The sequence below is a fragment of the Stegostoma tigrinum genome, chromosome 12 (genome assembly GCF_030684315.1).
Source record: "Stegostoma tigrinum isolate sSteTig4 chromosome 12, sSteTig4.hap1, whole genome shotgun sequence".
Taxonomy (NCBI): domain Eukaryota; kingdom Metazoa; phylum Chordata; class Chondrichthyes; order Orectolobiformes; family Stegostomatidae; genus Stegostoma; species Stegostoma tigrinum.
The window spans coordinates 37,322,895-37,341,640 of NC_081365.1; positions in this window are offsets into that span (position 1 = coordinate 37,322,895).

Below are 18,746 nucleotides of genomic sequence, written 5' to 3' on the forward strand. Positions count from 1 at the left end.
AAATATGCCCTCCAGTTTCGAACTCGTCTGCCCTAGGGAAATGGTCTTTGCTATTCACCTTATTTAAGACCCTCATGGTTTTATAAACCTATATTAGACCACCCTTCAGCCTCCTATGAACTAGTGAAAGAAGTCTCAGTCTCTCCTTATAACTCAAACTCTCCAATCCCAGCAAGTTCATATTGATCCTCATACCCATTTGTGCCGTATTTCATCTATTTTGTTCTAACGTGTAGACAGCCATTAATTTTGCCCTTTTTCCATTTCCCCCATTTGACCTACTTGTTACTGTTTGACTAAGTTTGTACAATCTGTCTCCCCTCCCCCTGCTACCCCCATCCCGGCCCTGGCCCCATCCCACTCTGGGTATCATTATCCAAATAGATGCCCTGTAATGCTGCCATATCCTCTTGCTTTGTAATCCTATATTTTCGGTCTCCCACGCCCCCTCACTGCAGTCCTAGTTATGTGACTCACCAGGACACTGGCCTTACCATGGTTCAAATGAAACTAGTCCCACTAGAATATCTCCTTCTATCCCAATACTGGTATCAGTGCTCCATGAATAGAAATCTGTTCCATCACACCAGTCTTTGAACTATGCATTTAACTCCTTCATTTTATTTAGTCTTGCGTTAGTTTGCCCCTGGCTCAGATCGTCATTTAGACATTATTACCTTGGAGGTGCTGCTTTCTAATTTAGTTCCTAAATGTCCAAAATCCCTCAGAAGAACTTCCTTTATAGTTCTACCAATGTGGTTGGTGCACTGTGAATGATGACTACAGGACTGCCCCATCTCCCCATCCACCCCCTAACCCCACCACCGCACCGCCTCCACTCCCTCCAATTCTTTTCCAGCCCTGAGGACATGTCCTTAATCCAGGCACCATGTAGGCAAAACAGCCTTCGGGAATCCTGCTCACAGATGCAGAGAACAGTATCTTTTCTAAATACACAGTTGCCTATCACTACTACATTCCTTTTTCCTCTCCACCTATTACAAAGTGTAGTAATTATTTCCCTCATCCTCCCTGCAGTCCCCAATCATATCAGCACAGCTTGCAATACCCTTGTAATTATTGGGCAATTATGGTGGCCAAGATGCTCAACTGCAATCCCCAAGTTAAGAAGGTAAGAATCCCTGTGGGATTCGGGGCAGTTTGGTGTGAATCCAGACAAGAGGCAAAGGGGTGTTTTAGTGGCTGGTTCGTCTGTCCCTGAGAATCACTGTTGGGACCCTTGCTGTTTGTGGTGTATATACATGATTTAAACTTGAATGTAGAAGGATTATCAGTAGGTTCATGAATGATATGAATATTAGTGGGGTGGTAAATAGCGAAGAGGAAAGCCTTAGATTACAAGAAGGTATAAATGGGCTCATTGGAAGAGCTGATCATGGACAAATGGTTTTCAATCCAGATAAGTTGAAGGAAAACCCTATGAAGCACCGAGGATCAGTTTGACCTTGGGGTATATGGCCACTGGTCCCTAGCAGGGCAGTTAGATAATACTGGTGAAGAAGGTTCATGGTATTCTTACCTTCATTAGCTGAGGCCTAGATCTTTTGAGCAGGGAGGTTATACTGGAACCACAGCTAGAGTACTGTGTGCAGTTCAGGAATCCACATTATAGCGGGGATAGGATTGTACTGGAAAGGATGCAGAGATTTACCAAGATGTTGCCGGGGCTTGAGAATTTTAGTAATGACTGGGGTTAAGACTATGAGACATAGGAGTGGAAGTAAGGCCATTCGGCCCATCGAGTATACTTTGCCAATTAGTCATGGCTGATGGGCATTTCAACTCCACTTCCCTGCACTCTCCCCGTAGCCCTTGATTCCTTGTGAGATCAAGAATTTATCGATCTCCGCCTTGAAGACATTTAACATTGCGGCATCCACTGCACTCCGTGGCAATGAATTCCACAGGCCCACCACTCTCTGGCTGAAGAAATGTCTCTTCATTTCCGTGTTAAATTTACCCTCTCTAATTCTAAGGCTGTGCCCACGGGTCCTAGCCTCCCCGCCTAACAGAAACAACTTCCCAGCATCCACCCCTTCTAAGCCATGCATTATCTTGTCAGTTTCTATTAGATCTCCCCTCAACCTTCTAAACTCTAATGAATACAATCCCAGGATCCTCAGCCGTTCATTGTACATTAAACCTACCATTCCAGGGATCATCCGTGTGAATATCCGCTAGACACGCTCCAGCGCCAGTATGTCCTTCCTGAGGTGTGGGGCCCAAAATTGGACACCGTATTCTAAAGGTTGTTTTCCTTGGGGCAGAGGATACTAAACAGATACATGATTGTGTTGTATAAAATTAAGAGGGGCATAGACAAGATAGACATGAAGAAATTTTCCCATTGGGGTAGGGATCGTTGATCAGAGAGCATAGATTAAGGTAAGGCGCACAAAGTTTGGTGGGGCCATGAGGAAAAAAATTTCACTCATAGCATCTGGAATTCACTGCCTGTACATGTGGTAGAGCCAAGTGCTGGGATAATGGGATTAGAATAGCTAGGTGGTTGTTTTTGATGGGCCAAAGGGTCTTTTTCAATGCTGTGGGCTTCAATGATTAAGAAAAACAGAACTTGAAAAGGTATAATTTCACCATTATTACCTGAACCACGTGCAAATTGTCACTCCACGTGCTGACTGTGCAGAACTTTTTTCTTTATCCTGCTTACGTCATTGGTACCTACATAGACCACAGTGATTTGATCCTATCCCTCCCACCGTGAGTTTCTCTCCAGCCTTGAGCAGATGTCCCGAACCCTGGCAGAAGGGAAGTAAACTGTTCCCAGGGCTCTTTCTCCTTGTTGCAGTAGACAGTATCAATCCCTCTCATTATCCTGTCTGTTACTAACACCATATTCCTTCTTACTGTCCCCTCTGGAGTGGCTCCTGTACCAAGGCACCATCATCAGTTAGCTCATTCCCCAAGCAGTTCTCACTCTCAGTCAGGCAAGTTGAAAAAAGTCTCAAAGCCATTGGACAATCGCAAAGACTGAGGTATACGTATTGTAGATAGTATTACTGCTCTGACCTTATTTATTGTTTGTACAAAACATGGAATCTTGTGCCTTTATGAACTTTGTAAGTTCCCTGGATCTCACACTTTGTTTACTTTTTTCAAAAAATCTACTTGTTCCTAACCATATTGCAGTATATATTTGATAGTCTGGACCATGACTGTAACAAATCCCTCCCCATTTAAGCAGAATGCTACTTTGCTATTCTTCCTGCCAAAGTGAACAAGTCCACATTTTCCCACGTTATAGTCCATCTACTATCTGTTTTTCCCTTTTTGCAGGCTCTCTACCTTCTCTGAATAACAAACTTTTCAACCTATCTTGATGTCCTCAACAAATTTTGTTGTTATACATTATATCTCTTCTCCAAGTTATGACATAGGTTGTAACAAGTTGAAGATCCAGCACTCCACTCATTGCAATTGTATCAATCCAGATAAAACCTATTTATACCAACTGTCTTCTCACTTTTCACAAATCAATCCTTTATCCATGCTAACATGTTGCTTTTTATACAATATACTTGGAAATCCAAGTACATCAGTACTACAGATTTCCCCTTATCAACTTGCTTGTTAATTTCTCAGAAAATCCATTAAATTAGTTAAACATGACTTCCCTTTCACAAAGGTATGGTGTGGCAAACTTTTTTTACTTGAAGTATTCTGAATCTGCATGTTCTACTGTGCATGCTCATTTATTTACGATAAAAAAATGCAGATGCTATTAGTGTTTTGAGCACTTAGCATATTAAGAAATTGCAGATGGTATAGGAAGTTAAAGATCAGCATTGATCTTATTGAATGTCAGAACAGGATCAAAATGTCTAGAATAAGGACAACAAACGAAGATTACCGGTATGTGCTTCTTTTCCAGACAAAAGCACTGTTATGCTCTAAAAACATACTGTATCATACCAGAAAAGGTAACAAATGTATATCACTTACAATTTGTAACAATTCTGACAGCAGAACAGCTGCTAAAAGTGAAATCAAAAATAAACTGTCAAATGATTATAACTATGGTATATTAAAAGGCTTGAGTGTAACAATTCCTTCCTCTACATTCCAAAGAACTCCTCATCATTTTTATGTCACAGTTTAAGGCCCCCCTTGGATGTCAGACAACTACAACTTACAAGTGATGAATCATCAAGCAGCTACTAATAAAAAAATACTAGCAAGAAGGAGAAGGCAAACCAATAAAACTGTTCACAATATTTTTGAAGTTTTCAGCTACTAAATCTCAAGAGCTTCAATTTCAACATGCACAAAAGAACTGCATTTCATGAGTAAATTGAAAGTGACTTTTCCTAATGTACTCCCATATTCATTAGATCATAAGTGCAGCTTATCCCAGGTATTTTATTGGGTGACTATTCCAGATACCTTGTGGTATTTGCACCCTCTACCAGTATGTGATACAGGTTAAGGGATGTTTGAAGTAATTCCCTCCCTCCAGTCTTCTTTGCCTTGGCCTATCTAGTGATTAGTGGTAGAGGATACACCACTGTGGAGAATCTACAGAAGAGGCACAGCTTTTAGACAACAAAAAGGCATGTTATATGATAACAACCTTAGAAAGTTGGAACAGATATGTTTTCTCTCTTCTAGAGTTGAAATTTTTGCCTTCACCCACAGACTGTATGTGACATCAATAAAATGTAATGAAGGATTACCTTTACAACAAGGATGTTCACTGATATTTACACAATATTCAATTTAATTTGAAATCCCATAGATAATGAACAGTTACTACTCCCATGCAGTAAGAATTGAACTGCATCCTAGCTTGGTCTGACGAAGATTTCTTGCTAAGTCAAAATCCTATAATTCTATTACTAGCAGCACCATGGAAAGAGTTCAAACTCGGTTTGATTCCACCGTTGCGTGACTGTCTGTGTGGGGTTTGCACACTCTCCCTGTGTCTGGATGCTCCGGCTTCCTCCCAAAGTTCAAAGATGTGCAGTCTAGGTCGATTAGCCATGCTAAATTTCCAGTAGCGTTCAGGGATGTGTAGAATCTGGGTGGGATGCTCTGAGGGTCAGTGTAGACTTGCTGGGCTGCAGGCATTCTATTAAGTTGCAGGTTCATGCAGCAAACCTGTCAATATCTGAAAAGAAAAAAAAGTTCAAATTCAGGTTTATGTTTTATTAGCCCGACTCAATGCCTGTATCTTTCTTCTTAACCTGAACATTGATGTCCCAAACCCACTTCAGGATTTATGTGTTTAATGTTACATTGTGGCATTGGTACACAGTTAGATTTGATAGTTTCTGGATTGTACTATAACATCTGTGGACATATGGATGAAAGAATCCCATGACACTGAAAAAGAAAAAAATTCTAGTGCCCTGAGCCAATTTTCCTGTCTCAGACATATTAGGTTAACATTTCCATTTGTTCATGGCATGTGCATGTATCTGGTAACACCAACAGTTATCACCTATCCATAATTGCTCTTCAGAAGATGGTGGTGAGCAGCTTTCGTAAACTGTGGCAGTTCATATAATGTAGGTACGTCAACAATGTTTCAAGATTTGGACCCAGATACAGTGATATATATTTCCTGTTCTAGATGGTGTATGACTTGCAGAGGGGCTTGTAGGAACTTGTGATGTTTCTATGTGTCTCCTGCTATTGTCTTCCAGGTGGCAGAAGTTTGGAAGGTGCTGTTGAAGAAGTCTTATGGAATTGCTACATTCCATCATAGAAATAAAAGAAACCTTAAAGCGCTGTACATGACCAGCACATCAAGTTGTAAAGCACTTTAAAGTCAATTGCATGCTTTGAAATGTTGGCACTTTTGTAATGCAAGAAACGTGGCAGTCCATTATGTTTTTACCAATCCCCCAAAAACGGAAATGAGAACCTGACCAGAACATGACATGTGAATAGTGCCAACCTTCTTGCCTGTTGTTGGAGCTAAACTCACCAGATAAATGAAGTGCATTCAAGCTCCTATTCTGTACCTTGTAGATAGTGGACAGGATGTGAGGAGTCAGGAGGTGAGTTACTCAGCACAATGTTCTCTCTCTGGCCTACTCTGAAACCTCAGTATTTATGTAACTGGCCCAGTTACATTTTTGGTCAATAGTAATGTTAATGGGATACTGATGGAGGAGTTTTCATAATAGTAATGGCATTCAATGTCAAATGAAAGTGGTGAGGTTCTTTCTTATTGGATTTAGTATTACATGCCACTTCTCAGCCCAGCCTAATGTTGTCCACGTCTTATTACTTATCAACATGGATTTCTGAAAATCGTTCAATCACAAGTGATCATTCCATATCAGGCCTTAAGATGTAAGTAATAAGGAAGCAGGTCAAGGTGATTGGCCCAGGGCTTTATTCTGAGGAAATCCTGAAGTGATGGCCTAGGACTTTAATGATTTGCCTCCAACAACCATTCTCCTTTAAGTACAATTCCAGTGATGATGTGGGGGTGCTGGTGTTGGACTGGGGTGGACAAAGTCAGAAGTCACACAACACCAGGTTACAGCCCAACAAGTTTATTTGAAATCACACAAGCCTTTGGTGCACAGCCCCTTCATCACCTGACAAAGGGGCTATGCTGCAAATGCATTTGTGATTCAAAATAAACCTGTTGAACTATAAGCTGGCATCATACAATCCCAGCAAGTGGAACGTTTGTCCTTGGTTCCCATTGAAGTGAGTTTTCCAAGGCTCATTGATCCTTTACTTGGTCAATATGTCCTTAATGTTGAGGGTATTCTCTATTACCTCATCTCTGGAGTTCATCCCTTTTTTGTCTATGTTTACACCAATGTTGTCATATGGTCAGGAGCTCATTGGTTCTGGCAGAATCCAAGCTGAACATCAATGTGCAGGTTATTGGTGTAGAGGTGCCACTTGATATTATTGGTGACTTTGTTGATGATTGAGAGTAGATTGATGGAGCAGTAATTGATTGGATTGGACTTGGGTAGACGGCAGCACTGTAGTTATTACTGGAACAGTTCATCTGGAGAGTAGCCTGTCTGGAAATCAATCACCCCTTAATTTCAGCTTCTTGTTGTTTATACAGCTTTACTGCATGCCAACTGCTTTTTCATGTTTTCCAAATAACTTTGTTCATAATTGCCCAAAAATTCAGGATATCTCTGAGATGCAAAAGGTACAGTAGAAATGCAAGTTCTTTTTGTGTTAACATTTCCAAGCAAATGTTAAAGTTGCGATAAAATATTACATTTAGAGTATAAATCATTTCCATTTTGAATGTATGTAGCAATGCACTGAAAATATCCAATATTTTGTGCTTTTATTGTAGTAGGTCCCATGCTTCAGGAAGTCATGCTGAGATTCTATTATACATTGTGTAGATTCTGCAGATAACATTGTATTATCCTCTTCCTAAATGGGAAAGTCTGATACATTGGTGGTCCTGTCTATCGATGTGTCATGCTGTCTGAAATAATCTGAAAGAAGTCCAACTATCCAATGTTGCTTCAATTATTTTCACCAATTCCATGGGATGTTCTGGAGGGAATGAATTTCTTTTTATCTTTCAGAGGCTGACTTCATTGAATACAATTCAAAAAGACAAGATCACTGCTATGAATTTCCAAAAATTGAGGATTCTAAACATTGTGTTGTTAAATAGCAAAATACACCAACTTTCAACAATTTGGTGTTTAAATTGGACATGATGCTGACTGACATGCCATGTTGCACTGAGTGAGCTGCTCAGAGATTGCAAATCTCAGTAGGGGACCTAAGTCCCTGTGGGGCTAGCACCACTTAAAACCAGCCTACAGTAAAGGATTTTTTTTTATTATTCACAGGATGTAGGTACCACTAGCTAGGACAGTATCTAATGCACATCTTTAATCAGTGAAAAGTTAGCCACAAAAAAATCTGAAAGTACTACAGATGCAGGAAATCAGAAACCGAAACAGAAATCGCTGCTATAGCTCAGCCGGTTTGGCAACATGTGTGGAGAGACATCATAGTTAATGTTTCAGGTCCAGTGATCCTTCCTCAGAACTCTGATTTCTCCCCACAGATGTTGCCAGGCTTGCTGAGCTTTTCCAAGAGTTAGCCACAACTGTGTGCCTGGAGTCACATGCAGGCCAGATCAGGTAAGGACAGCAGATTTTCTTCCCTAAACAGCATTAGTGAACTGTATGTTTTTTTTTACAATTGTCACCAGTTTCTTGTCCTAGATCTTTTAAAATTAATTCACATTTCATCCTCTGTCGTAGTGGAATTTGAACCCATTTCTGCTGTACATTGGCCTGGTGCTCAGAATTTAGCCCCATTGATACTACCACTACACCACTGTTTCAGCTGATGCATAGGAACATATATCTGGGACAGGAAGCGATTACAGAATATTGAAGAGCAGAATACGGAATCGGTGTATTCTGACAAGGGAAAACAATTCCAAAGGGAGGATCCACCATCCGTAGTTAACTAAAAAAGGTTAAAAAGCACCAGTCTCAACCAAAAGACAATTAATTGTACAATAATAAGTAGCTGTTTAATGGATGGGGCAGAATGTTTTTCTAAAACGCAAAGAATAACTAAAAGATTAAAAATTAGAATACAAGGTAAAGTTAGTCAGAAGTATAAAAAATGAAAGTTTCTAAAATTAAAAGGATTAACACAGTGAGCATTAACCATATAGAAAATGAGTCTGGGTTTTTAACAGTAAAAAATAAAAAGATGGCAGATGAATTGTACAGATATTTTTCACTGGTCTTCACTGTAGCGGATACAAGTAACATCCCAGTAATAGCTACAAATCAGGGAAATGAAAAGCAAGGAGATACTTGAGAAAATGACAAACACCAGGGAAGCAGTACTGAATAAATTGTTGGAGCTCTGGGCTAACGTATACTTGGGTCCTGAAGGAATTTACCCTACAGTCTTAAGAGAAGTGCTTTTAACTTTTGAAAATTCTCGAGATTCATCGATGGTTCAATTCAATTGAAAAATTGCAAATTTAACTCTTTTCTTTAAAATGGAAGAGAGGCAAACTTCACCTGGGAGCTGGATGTAACATCAGGAATCTGGCTATTAGGACAATGGCATGGTCAGTTATTGATGGATCACAAACTGTGGGACTCATGGCAAATGCAAATTTGGGACCGTGATCATGGAAGCCAACATGTAATGGTGCATTCATAGATTTGGCACCTGCTTCCTCTCTGCCTTCTCCTCATCCTGCTGCTTCTCCCTCTGCTGTTTTTGCCACCTCGTTGTCTTCTTGTTCTTTTTCATCCTCTCCCTCAAGTTGAAGCCTTTGATGAATCTCTGATGGGAATGATTGTGCTAGATTGTGGAACATGTCATCAGAAATTGAGACACGTGTTCTGGCAAGTACTGGAGGGCTTCTTCAGAATAACCAAGGTAGTGGAATTGTTGCTTCATTATCTCCATCACTGGTTTGATGGCACTCCTAAGAATAGCTGGCTCTTATTCTATGTGTGCGGGTCGTGTGGTTAGGTTGAAGCACAGAGACACAAGCCTGGTGTAGAACAATATTCCAACACATTTGGGAGTATGGAAGTGGAGATAGATAGGATGGAATCTCCAGGGCTTTTGGCCCAGACAGCTTATGGCACAACCTTGTTATCTGCCAAAGAAGCATGGATAAAGTGAGGAAAAATTTTTCACTCAGCAAATAGTTAGGGGATCGAACTCTATGTCTGAAGTGTGACAGAGGCAGGTTTAATTGAGTCAATGAGGAAGGCACTGGGTGATTATTTGGAGAAATTGTAATCTGCAATGATATGGAGGATGAAGCAGGAGATTGACACCAGGTAATGACACTCATTTAATGGCTGGGTCAGTCACAATGGGCCAAATGGCCTCCTTCTATGCCATAAAACATCTGTGATTCTGTGATGGTGGAACAATTAAAATTGGAGATACTCAAGAGGATGGAATTGGAGAAACACAGATACTTCAGAAGGTTATGGGTTGCAGACTACAGAGGCAGGAGGGGATAGGGCCATGGAATGATTTAAAAACAAGCAACAGTTTCAAAATTAAGGCATTATTAACTGGAAGCCTATGCAGTTCAACAGGTATAGGGTGAAAGGTGAATGGGATTTGGTGTGTGTTAAGTTATAAGACAGCAGTATTTTTGCATCACCTCAGGCTTAAGCACATGGGAATCTGGCCAGGAATTCTTTATAACAGGCATAACAATGACACAGATGAGAATTTAACAAGAGATGGGCCAAGGTTGGAGGAGAGGCAGGTGATATTACAGAGATGAAAATAGATGGTCTTTGTGATGGTATAGATAGATTCACTGCTGCAAAGCTGACTGTCAGGTTCTAAGAAGAATATCCACTCATTATTATTTTAATTGGAATTTGTGTTGTAACCTAATACATGCCGAAGAAGAGATAGCCAGTTAATTAATGGGAGAAATGTGGATCAGCTCCACATGTTCAATTCAACAACTCTTTATTCTCCAAGGCATTCATCTTTACAAGAGCCTGAAAATTTGTTTAGGCCCGTGTCCATGCCAGAAATTGTTGGTGCATTCAGGCCTTATCAATGTCTATCTGGCACACTACATGCACCTGCTGTGTCTCCTGAGGGAGCTTGTCAGTGCAGTAGCCTCATAACTAAATGTGGCAGGCAGAGTGTAAGAAGAAATTGGTTTCTCGCAGATGTTGTCTTCATTGCTGAATCTCAGGGCTATCATCACCAACCCGGCACATTTAGTAATGTGGTGAACTCCAGAGGGCTACAGAGGTTGATCCCCCTTGGCATCAAAGCAACATTAGATCAAATGAGGCATCAAGGAGTTTTGGAAAAGGTGAATTCAATGGGCATAGTGGGAAAACTCACCAATGGTTGGAGTCATCAAAGGCAGTTGGTTACGGTTTTTGGAGATCAATCATCACAATCCCAGGATATCACTGTAGTAATTCAGAGAAGTGTCTTAGGCCCAACTACCTTCAACTGCTTCATCAGTGATCTTCCCTTCATCATTGAGTCCGAAGTGGGGATGTTTGCCAAGATTCCACAATATTCAGTACCATTCCTGACTCCTCAGATGTTGAACCAGTCTGTGTCCATATGCAACAAGTCCAGGACAACATTCAAGTATGAGGGTGATATTAACAAATAACATTCGAGCCACACGAATGTCAGGCAATGACCATGTCCAAGAAGAGAGAATACCACCCCCTCCTCTTGCTGTTCAATTGTGTCATGATCACAGAATTCCCAAGTTTCTGGGGTACTATTAACCAAAAGCTGAACTGAACCAGTTATATAAATATCATGACTACAAGAGCTGGTGGGAAACTAGGAATTTTGAGATATGTAACTCACTTCCTGTCTCCTCAAACCTGTCTACTATCTACCATTGGGACTATGGTGGAATATCCTTACCTATCCAGATAAAATGCAACTGCAACGATATTTAACAACTCAACCCCACCTAGGACCAAACAGTTCACTTACTTGGCATTTCATCTGTCGCTCTATTATTCCCTCGATTACCAACACATATCGACTGCGATGTTTAACATATGAAGGATATGTTGTAGTAAGTCATCATCCTGTGATAGTGCCTTCCAAACCTGTGACATCTGCCAAGGACAAGAACAGTTGATGCATGGAAACACCATCAGCTGAAGTTTCTGTCTGTTACTTCACTGTGGCTGGCTCATAATCCTGGAACTTCCTTCCTAACTGGTGTACCTGCAACAAGTAGGCTGCAATAATTTAAGAAGACTGCTCACTACCACCTTCTCAAGAGTAGCAAAGAATTGGCAACCAAAAATATTTGTTTTGCAGTGCCTCCATTCCAATCAAATCATAGAATGTCTATGGTGTGGAAACAGGCCATTCGGCCCATACTGACCCTCTGAAGAGCATCCCACCCATACCCACCCCGCTATCCCTGTAACCCAGCATTTGCAATGGCTAATCCATCTAGCCTGCACATCCCTGGACACTATGGACAATTTAGCATAGCCAGTCTACCTAACATGCACATCTTTAGATGGTGGGAGGAAACTGGAGCAGCCTGGAGGAAACCCATGCAGAGACAGGCAGAATGTGCAAACTCTGTGCAGTGGATGGGCGCCCAGTGCTGTGAGGCAGCAGTGAGCCACCGTGCTGCCCATAAAGGATAAATGAAAATGACCAATAAATGAAAATTTAAATCCAACCTTTAAAATAATATTGTATCCTTGTACAGTCTGATTGTTGTAAAAACCCAAATAGTTGATTCATTTCCATAAGGGAAAGGAACCTGTCAGGCACTTGGATCTGACCTATCTGTAACCTCCATTCCAACCTAATGGAGTTAACTGCCCTTCAAAATGGTTTAGCAAGCCACTGCACTGCACAAACTGTACACGCACAGAGAGTCAGAAAGGGGTATTGGGAACTGCTGATGCTGGAGAATCCAAGATAACAAAGTGTGGAGCTGGATAAACACAGCAGGCCAAGCAGCATCTTAGGAGCGCAAAAGCTTCTGTGCTCCTAAGATGCTGCTTGGCCTGCTGTGTTCATCCAGCTCTACACTTTGTTATCTCAGAGTCAGAAAGGAGTTCACCACTATTCAATCAAAGATGCTAGAGATGGACAATGGATGCTAGCCTTGTCACTGAAGCCAGAATCCTGAGAAAGAACTGGGTGGCATCCATACGGAAAATTTAGACACAACCTTGCTCAACTAATTTGGATTTTTAATGTTAGTCATCCTGACGATTTCTGGACAACTTAATCCTTGACTCAATCGTGCATATTAATTGAGTTATACAATACTAACAGAAAGATTGAAAGATAATAACTGAAAAAAACATAGCATTAAAAATGATACATTAGTAATTTATGTATACATTACAATTGGATTGTCCATTGGCTCAGTAAACATATTACTACTTAGAATCAATTACAAACAGTGACCAGCGTTGAAACCTGCCTGTCTGCTGACCATGCAATGTTAATAGAAAAGTGAAAAGTCTGTGCCATAAGGGACCTGAGGATTGAGTGGAAACATCGCAAACCAGCAATTTAATGCAGTCCAAGTATTTTGGCAACTGAGCAAAACTGAAGATAATAAACGTCAGAGGAATATTTATGGGACAGTAGATGGAGAATTGCCAATTCCCTCCATGGCAATCAAAGCTATGACATCTGCTATCTGCATTAAAGGTCAAGCAAGTGGGAGTTCTCTTTTCATGTAACACTGTCTCTTGCATATCTTTTCTTCTTGAACTGTTTTTGTCAAACTATTAACTGTTTTGAAACACAGGCTGTTTTGGGCACTGCAAGTGTTGTTGTTCAGCCTTCTGCTTTCACTGAAAACCCTTTTGTCTGTACTAATTGCAAGAAATTGTATATTTGTATGCCTGCAGCAGTTGGCATGATACAGTGTAATTGGAAGCAGTTTGAGCTTCCCTACACCATTCAGATTCCAAAGCACATTCTGCATGTTTAAGCGAGGGTTTCTCATTTCTCATCATTTGTGAATAAAGTTCCATTAAATTTCCAGCTGTTATTGTCAGGTGCCCTCATTGATTAACAAAGCTGTGTAAGAAAAGAAAATTTCCGTCAGTAGAATGCAATTTTCTCTACTTTCAGTCTAATTCTACTCTTCTCCACTAGCTATTGAGTCCTTTTAGTTGACAGATCAAGGGGCACAGATTGGCTAATATTCATTTGTGCACTGTCAACAGATGACCATTACAGTCAAACTTACTGCTGCCTTCACCTGACAACCACACATTGACACATCCAACAGGAATTGGAACTAGGCATTTTCCTTGCTTTCTCTCCCTTTAGTCCAGGACTAACGTAGCCAATTATATTGTTCTTAAATGTTTTGTTCATTACAGTAAGGAAATGCTGCACAAGCAGCAGAAAAAGAGCAAAAGACTTGAATTTATATTGAACCATTTACAATCTCAAAACATTCTAAAGTGCTCTACAATGCAACTGGTAACTGTTGTAATGCAGGAAACATCACAGCTCTCACAAACAGGAAAGTGACAATGACTTGATAATCTGTGTGAGATGTTGATTGAGGTGACTATTGGTCAGGACACCAGAGACAATGTACCTTCATTTGTTCCAAATAGTATCATGGGATTTTTTTTTACATCCACATGATGGCAGGTTTAAATTGGTTTACAGAGACTCATGGAAGATGCAACTCCACCAGTGCAGCATTCCCTCAGTCTGGGCAAGACTGTCAACATTTTCTGTTGTGCTTAAGTTTCTGTATATTGGCTTAAACTCAACCATCAAACTCAGACCTGAGAAAGTTGAGGTATGACAGGCATTCACTTTGAGATTAGGTTATTTGACTCTACCCACTGCTGTAACTGTGCAAGCCATCACAGAACCTCTTTTATAACAAAGTGTGAAGCTGGATGAACACAGCAGGCCAAGCAGCATCTCAGGAGCACAAAAGCTGACGTTCCGGGCCTAGACCCTTCATCAGATGAAGGGTCTAGGCCTGAAACGTCAGCTTTTGTGCTCCTGAGACGCTGCTTGGCCTGCTGTGTTCATCCAGCTCCACACTTTGTTATCTTGGATTCTCCAGCATCTGCAGTTCCCGTTATCACAGAACCTCTTTTAGTCCATTTAACCACAGATGCTCATTAATAATTAACTCTGGTGGACTGACAACTAATCAATTTAAACTCAAAATCAAGTTAAGATTTTACTAAATGACTACAATTTGATTTTCCTTGGGAATGACATTATAATTTCCTGTAGGAACTGCAAGAAAATTGTCCAAGGAAGCACTTTCTGGCTCATGATTCTACGATATGATCAATGGTTTAGTTCCCTCTGGGGAGTTAAAGGTTAGATATTGTTCAGGGAGGTGAATAAGGAAGAAAAAGCCAAGAATTATACTTGTCCAATTTAATGTTTGAATATAGTCAAAGTGTTTGGAAGGGTTTAGGAGCTGGACATCTACACAAATCGACTGTTGACGAAATCAAAAATATAAAGTAGAAAACAGAAACAAAAGAACGGGAGGAGGCCATTTGGCCCTTTGAGCCTGCTCTGCCATTCTTCATCATCATGCCTGATCATCCAACTCAATAGCCTAATCCTGCTTTCTCCCCATAACCTTTGATCCCATTCACCCCAAGTGTTCTATCTAGTCACCTCTTGAGAACACATTCAAAGTTTTGGCATCAACTACTTCCTATAGTAATGAATTCCACAGGCTCACAACTCTTTGGGTGACGAAATGTCTCCTCATCTCCGTCTTAAATTGTTTACCCCAAATCCTCACTGCGACCCCTGGTTCTGGACACACCCACCATCAAATACATCCTCCCTACATCTACCCTGTAATGTAATCTATATATAGAAATATGCGCTAGTGAGGTACTTTAATGTGTTGTGACAGAAACAACTTTAAAAGCTACATGTACACAATTCATAAGCGTACACATAAATGTATGCACATTTACAAAAGATACAAAATTTTGTTGCATCAATTCTTTATTTACAAAAAATACTAATAAAACTTGAGTACATTTAGAGTACAATAAATAACACAAGTTGATACTTAAAATAACAAATGCTGGAGATCATGACAAGTCACAGCATCCATGGAGAGGGAGCATTCTCTCTCCATGCTGCTGCTTGACTCACTGATGTGAAGGTGCCAGTATTGGACTGGGGTGGACAAGGTCAGAGATCACACAACACCAGGTTAAAGTCCAACAGGCTTATTTGAAAACATAAGCTTTCGGAGCCTTGCTCCTTCTTTGGGGGTTAGTGAGAAAGGTAGTATCAGACACAGAATTTAGAAGTAAAAGATCAAAGCACCACACCACTGATGAGGATGTGTCAAACAAACCTAAGATTCTGTTAAATCTTTATCAGTTAGAAGGTTTTAATTGATTAAAATAGGGTGTGGAGCTAGAGGAACACAGCAGACCAGGCAGCATCAGAGGAGCAGGAAAGCAAATATTTTGGGTCTGGAGCCTTCTTCAGAAGGGTCCTGATACGAAACATCAGCTTCGTCCTCCTCTAACGTGCCTAGCCTGCTGTGTTCATCTAGCTCCACACTGTGTTATATCTGGGACAGAAAGGCTACATTCAAATCTCACTTCAGGACGTGCTGGCCACATAAACTTGTCATAACAGTTGATGAATATTGTGGAAGCTCATGAAATCCCCATTTCTGAAGAATGGTCCAGATCTGAAATGTCAGCTTTCCTACTTCTCTGATGCTGCCTGGCCTGCTGTGCTCCTACAGCTCCACACTGTGTTTTCTCTGACTCCAGCATCAGCAGTTCCTACTGTCTCTTTAATTAATTAATATGTATATGTAAATCTCCGAATTCCTTTCAAGTTACTGCCCTGAGGGCAATAGAGGTTTTATCAGTGTAAAAAAAAGTGACATTTTAGAGATAGTAACAACTGCTGATGCTGGAGTCAGAGATAACACAGTGTGGAGCTGGAGGAGCACAGCAGACCAGAAGGCATCAGAGTTACAGGAGAGTTGATGTTTTGGGCCTGGAGCCGCCTTCTTCAAAAAACATTTTAGGTCACTTAAGTTCTGTCAGGACAGTGACATGAAAAGAATTTGTGGATTCACACATAAATATTAATGAATTAAAGCCTTCTGACGGATTAAAGACTTAACAACATCTTGAGTTTGTTTACTACATCTTCAGTGTGTAACCTTTTGGTCTTTTACTTATAAATTCTGTTTCTGATGCCACCTCTCTCACTAATACCTGAAGGAGTGAGGCTTCAAAAGTTTGTGTTTTCAAATAAACCTGTTGGACTGTAACCTGGTGTCATGCGATTTCTGACCTTGATTCACAGATCCCCAGCATTTGTTTTCAGTATATTCCAGCATCAGCAGTAATTTGCTGCTACAGAAGTTGATACTATTGAATAGTGGGTAATCCAAAAATGGCAGTAGGGTTAAATTAACAATGACAATGTAAGAACAGGACATTGAATAACAAAAGAAACTTTCGAATCATTAAATTCACTCTGTAAAACAATGCATTTCCCTTATTACTGATTTTATCTAATTCTCAATCAATATCAAATTATTCTAGTAAATGATTATATTTACTTTTCTCCTGTATTAGATTAGCCCATAAGAATTACATTTGGTCAAAATGGAGAAGGCTTTTTAGAATAAGTATTGTTTCTAGAGGAGAAAATGTTTTACAATGCAAAAAGGAAGGTAGCTTCATTTATCTCTGGAGAATGAAATAGGGAAAATAATTAATGTTATCTGTAGGAGAACAATTGATTAGTAAAAACTACAGCTTAATTGAATTCAACATGTAATAGAAAAGGACAGTGAGGACATAAGACTAAGGGACTGGAACAAGGCTAATGTCAGTGAGATAAAGTGAGTCTGCCGTAAATTAACTTTCAGGAAAAAAATACCAAATAGAATTTTTTTAAAAATCAGGGGTGGTTAAAAAAGAGGTATGTCATGGTATTGACTTTCATGGGTAAATACAAAATTCAAACATAAATTGAATCTCAGTATGGAGATGTGATGACATTATGCCCATCCACAAAAAATTCAAATTATCATACAGGCTTGAGCTGTTGTCCACCACTTCAGTCACACCAACCAATAGCAATGACCACCTCAAACATGAGAAAGCCCAGTTATCTCCCCGTGACTTTCACCAGCATCTTCATTGCCTGGTTCCCTAATATCTGAGGATCATTAGATTAATGAATAAAAGAACAGCAGATGCTGGAAATCAGATGCTTGAACAGAAATTGCTGTGGAAAGTCAACAGATCTGGCAGCATCTGTGAGGAGAAATCAGAGTTAACAGTTAGGGCCCAGAGACCCTTCTTTATAACATAAGTGTCTGAAGAATCTAAACACCATTTTAGCCATGCACTGTGACTACAACTGATCTACATGATAAGCTGCAGAAGTTCTTGAAGCTGTCTCCCTTTATTGTCTCTCCTGCAATCTCTTACTACAGTGGGAGGTATTGTTCTGGTAGTATTATCCACTGGATTGTTAATCCAGATAGCCAGGTAGCGCTCTGGGGACAAAAGTTCAAATCTCACCTTGGCAGATGAGGGCATTTGAATTTAATATAATATTGGGAATTAAGAATCTAATAAAGAACAATAATCCGCTGTCTGTTGTCAGGAAAAACCTATTTGGTTCCCTTTTAGGCCTACATGTGACTCCAGAGCAATGGTAGTGGGGGTGATTCTGAACAGTTAGGAATAGACAATAAATGCTGCCTAGCTAGCAATGCCGTCATCCTGTTAATGAATAAAAGGGGGGAAAAAAACTAGATTTGACAAAGAACAGAGAGGTCATGGGAATATCATTGCTTCTCCAACTCATACCCTATTCAGACATGTTTTTATATTCTTCTGGCTCCATTTCTGCCTCTCCGTTCATCACCTCCGTCAACAAACTCCCACCCCACCTCAACCACATGTCCACCTTCAGCATAAATACCACGTTTTCCCAGCTGCTATTGATTCTGAAGAAAGGACACTGGACCCAAAACATTAACCCTGCTTTCTCTCTATAGATGCTGCCTGACCCGCAGAGTTTCTCCAGCAGTTTCCGTTTTTGTTTCAGATCTTCAGTGTCCACGGTCCTTTGTTTTATTTATAACTTTTCATTGTCAAAAGGAAAGTATTTTTAAATCTCCTTATGAACATCATTTTTGGAGAGTCTTCAACTGTAGTTCAAGCAGAAGGCCCATTTGTCTCTTGAGG